Raw genomic sequence first — 11,908 nt, forward strand, 5'->3', positions numbered from 1 at the left:
TTTTTCCTATCAATGCACCTTGGATCGTTCCCATAGCTACCACTGAACAAGTCTGTTTGTTTGTTTGCTTTATTTAAAATATGTATACCCCTCCACTGCAGTACACTACTGCTCAGGGTGGAAATATTAATAAAATAGATACAATATAAAAACAAGGGGGGGAAATGAAAAAAATGTCAAGACTAAGCTAAAACCACAATTAAAAGTTACAAATTTTTTAAAGTTTCAAATTAAAAGTTATAAATAGAAAACTAAGAAACCTACCAGATATAGGCAGCAGTATTTATTTGATTCTAGCTGAGTCAGAAGGGAATGGCATCCTTCATTTTGCTTTAGGGCATTGCACATTAAATTGTATGCATGCACAGGGTTCTGTGTACATGTGTACACTGTACACATTTTTGTGTGACCATACATGCATTCATTTTAGATGTCAGCTCTGGAAGACCAAATCATCCCTCAAAAATGTAAAATAGGGGTTACAGGCGCAGCTGTGCACTTATTATTTTATTATTTATTATTATTATTAATTCAATTTCTATACCACCCTTCCAAAAATGGCTCAGGGCGGTTTACACAGAGAAATAATAAATAAATAAGATGGATCCCTGTCCCCAAAGGGCTCACATTCTAAAAAGAAACATAAGATAGACACCAGCAACAGTCACTGGAGGGATGCTGACCTGGGGGTGGATAGGGCCAGTTACTCTCCCCCTGCTAAATAAAGAGAATCACCACATTAAAAAGGTGCCTCTTTGCCAAGTTAGCAGGGGGGCATGTAAATAACATACATGTAAATAAAAATAAATAAATAAAATTCTTCTGTTGTACCTGTGTTCAACATCATGTGTGAGTAACTGTATCTGTAACTACAGATCTGTACCTGCTTATACTGTTCACTTGTAACATGTGAATGGGGCTTAGTAAATGTCTCTTGCCCTCCTGCTTGTGATATCAGGCTATAGCCCCTGTAAGTGGCGTGGTTTGGACATCTAAAGAAAACCAAAGACTGTGGTCCTAAATCCTTCACCTCTGGAGCTGAAAGAATTTACTCACTGACAGATTTACTCACTGACAGATTTGAGAATTTTCTCGCTGACTTAATTATTACCGCCACAAGGGGGCAACATTAGGTTTCAAGTCATCTGGAAAAGATGGATGCTGGCCAGCCTCTCTCTCCATTCTCATTTTTGCGTGATGCCATTGGATTATGCCATTGGCTATGTGAAATCATTTGTTTGACAGCTGAGCTTGATAGAAAGATCATGTCACGTGTCCATAATGCTGCTTTTTAAAAGGAGATATCTCTGTTCCACAGATGTCATCAGATGGGAAAGGTAAGGATAGAAAATCAGAATATTTTATTTTTTTATTAGCTTTAGGGAAGGCAAGTCCCTGTGTCAAGGGTCTTGTTGTCTAAAATCTGGCACCTATCTATGCTCATCCTAATCTGAGATACATTGATGGGCCAAAATGGAAAAAGAACCATATCTTTTCCATTTTCATAAAAGCTTCCCCTCTTGGTCGCCTGGGGGACAATCTTACTCGCCCCAGGGAAGTTACAAGGCCCAGATGCTATGTTGATCCAGAATCACCCAGCACCATAGACAAGGTGCCAAGTCTGACTACATCTGGTTTAATTAATTTCTATCTTGCTCTTGACAATCAGGCCTGAGAAGCAGCTTGTAACATTTTAACGTGCAATTTTAAATACTACTTCCATTCCCCTCCCCTGCCTTGCACTCCCAGTACAACCTCACACTATAGGCATGATTCTGCTTCATCCCATCTCTTCCCAATATTAAGCATGGGGTCGTAGCTCAGGGGTAGATCAGCTGCTTCGTACACAGAAGATCTTGGGTTCAATCCCTGGCATCTCCAGGTAGGGCTGAGAAAAATTCCTTCCTAAACCCTGCAAAGCCACTGGGGATCAGAGTGGATGATACTGAGTTAGATGGACTTAGAAGATGGCAGCTTCCTAGATTTCTGTCTTATAACAATCCCTTCTCCACTATTTTGTAATCAGTTTACAAAATGGAGAAACCCACTCCATTATCTTCTCGACTATTTTTGCTTGACGTGTCTTCTGTTGGTGGGTCTAGAATGCAGATAGATGCCTGGATGGTATGCCTTTTTTTTCCTTTTTGTAACATTTTATTGAAATAAATATATAAATATGAACACATAAGAAAATACCTATAAACACAAAAAAACCAGACGTATTTCCTTTCACTACCCCTACAACTGGACTAAATTTGGTCCAGAATGGTTAGGTGGTTCACAAGTTAGCCCAATTGTGCCTCAAGTGTTCATGTCTCCACCATCTTGAACTGGAACGGATGACATCATTGCTTGAGTCCCTACACCTGTAGCATATTTGGTTCAAGTTGGTTATTCAGTCCACAAGTTCACCCAAATGTGCCTCAAATGTTCATGTGACAGTGTCCACCATCTTGAATTGGGTTGGATGACATCATCACAGAATACATCCTTGAGTCCCTACAACTGTACCAAATTTGGTTCAAATTGGTTATTCAGTCCACAAGTTAGCCCACTTGCACCTCAAATGTTTACACGTCCACCATCTTGAATCGGGGTGGATGACATCATCACAAACTACGCCATTGAGGTGTCCCTATGTGTCCCTACAACTGTACCCAATTTGGTTCATATCGGTCCAGGTATTGCAAAGTTCATAAAGGGGTGACGGACAAATGGACAGACAGACAGACACACACACACGGAAAGCCGGGTGATCACATAAGCCTACTGGAAAGCAGGCTAATAAAAATAAATACACAAGAAAAAAATCTATCAACAACAACAAAAACCATGAATGAAATAAAATTAAAATGAATAAAACATCACACATTTTACTTAGATATAAACACATAAAATATGTACGGATTAACCAGACACATTAAGTCTTGTCAAAATATTATGCTCCAATGAAGAAGGACCAGACAGTTCAGTCAATTGTAACAAATATTTCTCTGAATTATTTGCTTTATTATTTGACGTCTGGTTTTATACCAGGAGATCCCATAGGATTAAAATAGAAGTTAACAGTTTTACTCTATTTCATTTTAACTGTAAAATATTATGTGATCTTTTTTTTTCATTTTGCCACATCGCACTTGGTACAGAATGGCAGGTACCTAGATGCTTTATTTCCTTCCCCTGCAGGTCAAAGGTCTTTCAGCATCACTGTAACTGAAGCATAGGGACACAGGAAACTGCCTTATACCAAGTGAGACCTTGCTCCATCCAGCTCAGAACTGTCTACACTGACTGACAGAGGCTTTCCAAGGTTTCAGGCAGGAACCTCTCCCAGATGCTGGAGATGCTGCCACTGGGAGAGAACCTGGGATTTCCTACATGCAGATGCTCTTCCTTTGAGCGATGGCCCCATCCTCAAAGAGGGAATATCTTACAGCACTCATGTGGTCACCCATCCAAATGCAAACCAGGGCAGATCCTGCTTAGCAAATGGGGAAATTCATGCTCGCTACAGCAAGACCAGCTCTTTTTCGATCACCTTTAGGAACAGCTTAGGCCCAGGTTATCTGAGAGAGCACCTGTCTCTGCAAGATCCTCATCGCTCATTAAGATAATCAGAAGAAATCCATCTTCAGATGCCACCATCTGGTGGCAACATGGTATTGGGCCTTCTCAGTAGTAGCCACCCCTGGGTTGTGGGATACGCTCCCCATGGGTATAAGAGCGTTATCATTCCTGGAGGCCTTCGAGAGCGCCATAATTTAATGACCTACCTCTTCAGCTTGGCTTTTCATAATAATAAGTTATGTGGTTGAAATTGTTTAAAATGAGTTTTACATTAATATTTTAATGGTTTTATTTTATGTTTTATGTCCATATTTTAAATAGTTTTATTTCTGAAACTAAATCCGGAGCTATTTGTTGATTGTCGGACGGACACACACAATATATATTTGAACTATCTGTGGATTGTCGGACGGACACACACAATATATGGCTGGCCAACGGCTGTAATAAAAAATTGATTGATTGACACAATATATACACATATCTCACACACACATTTATTAACTTTATTAACCTAGGAAGATATGTATATGGTCACACTAGCGTGTGACAAAGAGATGGCCCTTCAAAAATGCCATGTGCATCTATACGAAGGTAAGTAAATGTGCTGTTTTTCCCTAGCGTGGGATTCCATTATAAAAAATTACCCTTCATTAATGATGCTATCTCTGCCTTGAAACCAGCCAGCTTGCTTATACTGTCCAATCGCTGCCTGGTTGGTAATTTGTTTTTCAATGAACAGCCTTATTAAGATGGTTGCCAATAAATGCTCTCCCTGTAATCCTCAGAATAGAATGAGCGATCTCATTAAGCAGACTCAGAAAGGCACAAATCCTTCCTGAGGATGGCTGACATCGAGATCTTCTTATTGGTTTTCAATGGCCCAGACCTTGCTCCGTTAAGATTTTGTTTCATATGACAAAGTAGTAATTGGTTGGTCAATATTATCTGCTTCTTAAACATGCTTCGACTGTGTTTGTCAACTCTCTGTTTTTTAAATATCTTACATGCTATTTTTTAAAAAAGGATACAATATAGGCATGTTTCAGAAACAAATAGCATTGAGTGGCAATTACTGCAAAGAACATCCGCCGAAGCGATTTAAATGGCTATCAAAATGGATTATAAAAGGACATATTTTTGTTGTATCTGTAATAGTCATGAAGCAACAATTAAAGCTAGATTGACTGCATATGATTCAGTGGCTACTTGGTCTGCAGTTGAAAAAATTCCAACTTTTTAAAAGCATTAGTTTTAGCCCTGTTGGTGTATCCTTCGTTTATCTTTACCTAAGCACAGAAAGCTGCCTTCTACTGAGTCAGACCATTGGACCATCTAGCTCAGTCTTGTCTGCAATGACTGGCAGCAGCTTTCCGAGGTTTCAGGCAGGATCTTTCCCAACCCTACCTGGCGATGCTGCCAGGGATTGGACCTGGAACTCTCTTTATACAAACCAGATGGTCTCCTACTGAGCTATAACCAGAGAAAGCCTATACTGAGTCAGACTACTGGGCCATCTGGCTCAGAGTTGTCTACTCTGACTGGCAGCATCTCTCCAAGGTTTCAGGCAGGAGTCTTTCCCAGCCCTATCTGAAGATGGCAGAGATTGGACATGGGGCCCTACACAAGCAAAGCAGATACTCTTCCACCAACCTTCAGAGCTCTCTAAGGTAGTGGTAGGCAACCTTGGCTCTCCAGCTGCTGTTGAACTACAACTCCCATCACCCCCAGCCCCAGTTTATTGTGCTGGGGATGATGGAAATTGTACTTCAACCGCAGCTGGAGAGACAAGGTTGCCTCCCCCTGCTCTATGGCCTTGCCCTCCGTTATATCTCACATCTCATTTCCTGATGCATCCCTGCTTGTGACTTTTCCTCTTCCAGCTCCATTAACAATGGCCATCCAAAGGTTTCCTTCAAATGATTCCACCCTTGTTCCCCTGCTACCCTTTACACCTGCAACTGCTTCCCTCTCCCCGTTCTAGGCCAAAGCAGAGTCTCCAACAAGGCGAGAAACCCAAGACAAGGGGAACAGGGTCAGGACCATGGTTAGCTCCAAGCAGGAATTGGCTTTATCAACAGCGGGAGGAACGTTGCACCAGCAGTCGCCTGGAGCAGACTGCTGATTTTGATGGCTCCTGCTCAGGCAGAGAGAATTGGCCCTGCCCCTTCCCTAAGGAAAGTCATGTTGCTTAAAGGGGCCTTGCTTGATTTTCTACCCACTGGCTCTGCCTTCCTCTAAGCAGGAATCAACAAGAACTGGATGTAGCCATATAGGAGAGATGTGGCTCCAGCAGCTGCTTGGAGGACTGCTGCTTTTTGAGAAGCAGATGTCTGGAAGAAGATTGCTGTCTTTTATGTTTTCTGATTTAAGAGGTTTGTTCCAGTGGGGATCCTGTAGAGCAAGGCTGCTCAACCTCGGCCCTCTTGCAGATGTTGGCCTACAATCCCCATAAATCCTGGCTATTAGCCACTGTGGCTGAGGATTACGGGAGTTGTAGTCCAAAAACAGCTGGGGAGGGCCTATGTTGAGCAGGCCTGCTGTAGAAAGTGTGGGGGGTGGAGTCAGAAAGAAAAGGGAGGGGAAGGAGTAAACTTCGTAAACCCCCATGTGTGTTGGTGGCACAGTGCAAAATAAAGCAATGCTGTTGTGTTTCAAAAGGTCCAGAAAGGAAGACAGATGAAAAGAACTAAATAGCCCGGCTTCAGAGAGCTTGGGCACGATCCATGGGATAGGAACAGGAATATAGGAAGCTGCCATATACTGAATCAGACCATTGGTCTATCAAGCTCAGTATAGTCTACACAGACTGGCAGCGGCATCTCCAAAGTTGCAGGCAGGAGTCTCTCTCAGCCCTAAATTAGAGATGCTTCCGGGGGGGGACAACTTGTGGGATGTCAGATGCTCTTCCCACAGTGGCTCCATCCCCTAAGGGGAGTATCTTACAGCGCTCACACATGTAGTTTCCCATTCAAATGCAAACCAGGGAGGACCCTGCTTAGCAAAGAGGGCAACTCATGCTTGCTCCACAAGACCGGCCCTCCCCACAAGAGAGGAGGAGACCCACACATCCAATGCACAGAGCTCACCCACTTGCGTCCTCGTATGCCTTCAGAGGCGGGTGTTAATCATCAATGTCTGAGAATTTGCTGCTTGATTCCAAGCAAGCATTTGAGGACATCTACTCAGCCCTTTGATGTGTCAGCTTCATTCCTTCTTGTCACACTGACTCATCGTTCAATACACACAATGAAGACGTCCTCAAGTGAGGTTCTCAAACTTGGGTCCTCAGATTTTAATGGACTTCAACTCCCATAATCCTCAACCCAAGGCCACTGAGGCTGAGGATTATGGGAGCTGAAATCCATTAACATCTGAGGATCCAAGTTTGAGAACCTCTGGTGTAGACAGTACTAAGCTAGATGGGCCGGTGGTCTGACTTTGTATAAGGCAGCATCCTGTGTTATTGTTATTGTTATTTTTACATTTATATCCCGCTCTCCCTCCAAGGAGCCCAGAGCGGTGTACTACATACTTAAGTTTCTCTTTCACAACAACCCTGTGAAGTAGGTTAGGCTGAGAGATGTGTGACTGGCCCAGAGTCACCCAGCTAGTATCATGGCTGAATGGGGATTTGAACTCAGGTCTCCCCGGTCCTAGTCCAGCACTCTAACCACTACACCACACTGTGTCTTTCATTGGTGAGACTAACTTCTCTACAGTGGGAGGAGAGCTAGTCTTGTGGCAGCCAGCATGACTTGTCCCCTTAGCTAAGCAGGGTCTGCCCTGGTTGCATATGAATGGGAGACTTGACGTGTGAGCACTGGAAGATATGCCCCGTAGTCGATGGGCCTGTTCTGGGCAGAGAATCTAGGTTCCATGTTCCCACCCTGGCAGCATCTCCAAGATAGTGCTGAGAGAGATTCCTGCCTGAAACCTTGGAGAAGCCGCTGCCAGTCTATATAGACAATACTGAGCTAGATGGACCAATGGTCTGACTCACTATATGGCAGCTTCCTATGTTCCTAAGGTTTCAGGCAGGAGTCTTTTCCCGCCTTACCTGGAGATGCTAACAGAGTCTGAACCTTCTGCATGCAAAGCAGATACTCTTCCACTGAGCGATGGCTCCATCCCTTAAGGGGAAGACTTTCCAGAGCTCACATGTAGTCACCCATCCAAATGCAAACCAGTGTGCACCCTGCTTAGCATAGTGGACGACTCATGCTTGCTACCATAGGACCAAGTCTCCACCCATAAAAGGGTGAGCTGAAGATAGAAAGTTGTCTAATACTGAATCAGACCATTAGGCCATCTAGTAGTATATTGTCTAAACATATTTTTCCAATAAATGTACACATATATTGTACGTATATATTGTCCAATATAGACCTTCACAATTGTGGCCCTCCTGCAGATGTTGGCCTGCAGCTCCCACCATCCCTGCCTATTGAACTGTGGCTGAGGATGATGGGAGTTTTAGTTCAAAAACAGCTGGGGGCAGGGTGTTGTTGTTCAGCCCTGGTCTACACTGACTGGCAGCAGCTCCCCAAGGTTTCAAGCTGGAGTCTCTCTCAGCCCTACCTGGAGATGCCGGGGATTGAACCTGGGACCTTCAGCATGCAAGGCAGATGCTCTTCCCGCTGAGCTACAGCGCCATCTCTGGAGAACCCAAGACATTAGAACTGTCCAGATCCTAATTTCAGTCAGCGTGTCTGTTCTCATGGCCAAAAGCAGAAGAGGACAAGTGTCCAGCCAGGAGCCCAGATCCGTGTGTGCTCCCAGGAACTGGCCACATGTCGGCAAAAATCAAGGTAGGACAAGGGGAACGTGATCGTGTGCTAGTCACAATGTGGGTAGGATGTGCTTTTCCACCAGCTAGTCACAATGTGGGTAGGATGTGCTTTTCCACCAGCCTCAATACAATGATGGATAAATGATTCCAGTTGGCCACCACTGCCCTACCCAAATCATAGGAACATAGGCAGCTGCCATATACCGAGTCAGACCACAGGTCCATCTAGCTCAGGATTGTCTACACTGACTGGCAGCAGCTCTCCAGAGTTCCAAGCTGGAGTCTCTCCCAGCCCTACCTGGAGATGCTGCCAGGGAGTGAACCTGGGATCTTCTGGGTGCAAATCTCTACCAGAGATCTACCATGGAGCTACGACCCATCCTCATAATGGACTCGTCACAATTACATCAAGTACAACCGAGAGGTCACTGCTGGTGGGATGGCAAAGCAGGAGGTCAATATTTTAATCCAGACAAATATATATATATATATAGAGAGAGAGAGAGAGAGAATCAGGAAAATATGCTGTTCAGTGCTTCGATTAACAATTTTGCCTGTTCTATATTTTAAAAAATAGCATGCAACCCTAGCATTTTCAAGAGTATTTTTCCTCAGCATATATATTTACAGTCTGACTGAGTTCTGCCACAATTCCATACCGTCCGTTCATGCCTACCTTCTTGACGGGAAGTTTTAAGAAATATTATATGGCCATTGAAAACACTTTGTCCCTGATCAGAGTTTGTTGCTATTTAGAGAAAAGAAGCTGGAGTCCATTAAGAAAGCCTTACTTTTCTAAAATAGCAATCACAGCTTACTTGTGACACAAGGCACTGTGATTGATTTGCCACCGTTCCTCATACATTGACCACCTTACTAGATAAATCACGCTAACTTTGGTAACCCACATTAAACCTAGATTTGAAAGGTTGTGAGAACAGGCCCTATCACTTCCCCCTCTTCCTATCTCAGGCCTGGCCGAACGCTTCTCCTATCCAGCCTTTGGTGGTGAGAACCTGCCCTTTATTTAATGGTGAATGTTGTACACATACAACATTCAACGGATTAATAGATTCCATATACAACTTCTCTCTCGGTTCCTCACTAGAGTTCACCCACATACAGTTGTTTTAATGTGGGAGGGGGGTGTAGCCAAGAGCTTAAATATGTCAGACCCCTTCCCCCTCAGACGCACAAAGCTGTGAAATGGCTGGTGAGGAAACCAGAATTTTAGACACCTTTCTCCCTTAGAAGCAGAAGGGGTTGTGAAAGTCTTCAGAGAGTATTCGTCAAACTGAGAAATTATCCACTCTTTTTGTTCAAGCCCTCCCTCCTTCCCCCACCCCTCCACTGAATTCCACTAGCTCCACCCACCTACTTGTCTGTTAACTTGCACTCTGAACCCACAAACATTCTGTCCCATTAACTTACATGGGGCAGTTGCGGCGGGTTGCCCCCTTAGGTCTATTTTCTTCAGTGAAGAAACACTGATGTATCTGCGGGTCACCCTGAGTCCGCCAGTACCTCCCACTCACCCTCAAGCATTCCAGTTATGCATCCATAAGGATCATAATGCTTCCAGCTCTTTTGGAAATAGTATGTAGATTTATATGGCGCTCGCCATTTATATTCATGACCGAACACACAGGTTTTCAATCTGTCCCTCAATACTTTTTTCGATGTGCAACTTCTCCGGTTTCTATAGTTCAGCTCACACTCCTTTAGACACCTCTCAGTGTTATTATATAACAAGATTTTCCAGGACAAAGAATCTTCCTGAAGAACTGGTACTTCAGACACCATTCATGTTCCACTACAGGCCAGGGCATAACGAGAACAAGAAAACTCTCTGCTCCCATTAGAGTTTCAGTCAATTACAATGCAGCAGAGCTGACATTTCAACCTCCATGTTATAATATCCCCGTTCCCTTTCGTAGCATTCCCCCTCTTCCGCCTGCCTGCAGAAGGGTGAGACAAGCTTCAGCTATCTTATGAAATGAGCCCTCTTACGAGAAAATTCCATTTCCTTGGAGATGGAGGAACTGCGAATGAGTGGTGAAGATGGCATCTTACAATTAAGCCATCCGAGAAGGGCAAGATTCCATCCCTCTTGAAATCTAAGGCTCCCATAACCTGCTAATTGCAAACCTACCCAATGAGAGCCTGTTATAAAACCTTGCTTAGGATTATGACTGGTTATTTGTTGTTGCTGGCCCAAAAGAATACCCAAAGGGCCAGAATCAGTGGGAAAGTAGTACTCGTTTTGCGTGCAGAAGATCCCAGATTAAATCCCCGGCATCTCCAGTTTATGAAAGGATATTATTATTATTATCATTTCTATGACAAAATGTAAAGACGACTAAACTAATGGCAACGGGTACAGCAACCAGCCTCAGAATTGATAATGAAGAAACTGAAGTGGTGGATAGCTTCTGCCTTTTAGGATTGACCATCAACAGTAAAGGATCCAGCAGTCAAGAAATACGCCGCTGACTAGTATTTGGTAGGGTCGCAATGAAGGCCTTGGAAAGGGTATTTAGACGCCATGATGTGTCTATACCTACAAAGATTAGAATCGTTCAGATAATGGTTTTTCCCGTGACACTCTGTGGATGTGAAAGCTGAAGTTTGAAGAAGCAAGGTAGAAAAAGCATTGATGCTTTTGAACTTTGGTGCTGGAGATGACTTCTGAGGAGACCATGGATAGCCAGGAAAACAAACAAATGGATCATAGAACAAATCAATCCAGAATTTTCACTTGAGGCACAAATGACCAGGCTCAAACTATCACACTTTGGACACATTATGTGAAAACCCAGTTCCCTCGAGAAGTCTATAATGCTGGGGAAAGTTGATGGAAAGAGAAGAAGAGGACGACCAGCAGCAAAGTGGATGGACTCAATTCCGACAGCAATGAACGCACCACTGAGAGACCTTAAAAGCCAAGTTGATCATCTTGGAGAGAATCTATCTATGTGGTCACTAAGAGTCGACACCGACTTGACGGCACTTAATCAATCATTGGGGATGGGTCCGTAGCTCAGTGGTAGAGCATCTGCTTTGTATGCAGAAGGTCCCAGGTTCAATCCCTGGCAGCATCTCCAAGTAGGGCTGGGAAAGATTTCTGCCTGCAACCTTGGAGAGCTGCTGACAGTCAGTGTAGACCAGGCCTGCTCAACTTCAGCACTCCTTCAGACGTTGGCCTACAACTCCCATAATCTCTGGCTATTGGCCACTGTGGCTGGGGATCATGGGAGTTGTAGTCCAGGAACAGCTGGGGGACCAAAGGTGAGCAGGCCTGTTGTAGATACTACTGAGCTAGATGGACCAATGGTCTGACTCAATAGAAGGCAGCTTCATATGTTCCTCAGTTTAAATAAAAACAAATAGATTTGTATGAAACATGTTGTTCTGTCCTCAGGGGTATGATTGTGTCTTTATCACAAGCGCAGCATCTGTGAATCATTTTGAGGTCTTTTTTCTATCAGCCAACGATGAAAAGAGATTTTTTAAAAACCTTGAACATACCGATCTCGTCTTTGTTGAAAG

General features: G+C 43.8%; 1 non-coding gene across 1 annotated transcript; it reads left to right on the forward strand.

Annotated features, from left to right (window-relative positions):
* The first annotated feature begins 11,382 nt into the window (after window positions 1-11,382).
* Window positions 11,383-11,463, forward strand: TRNAT-UGU (transfer RNA threonine (anticodon UGU)). Its single transcript has one exon. It is a non-coding gene; the product is annotated as a tRNA-Thr (tRNA).
* Window positions 11,464-11,908: the final 445 nt, after the last annotated feature.

The sequence above is a fragment of the Hemicordylus capensis genome, chromosome 9 (genome assembly GCF_027244095.1).
Source record: "Hemicordylus capensis ecotype Gifberg chromosome 9, rHemCap1.1.pri, whole genome shotgun sequence".
NCBI classification, from domain to species: Eukaryota; Metazoa; Chordata; class Lepidosauria; order Squamata; family Cordylidae; genus Hemicordylus; species Hemicordylus capensis.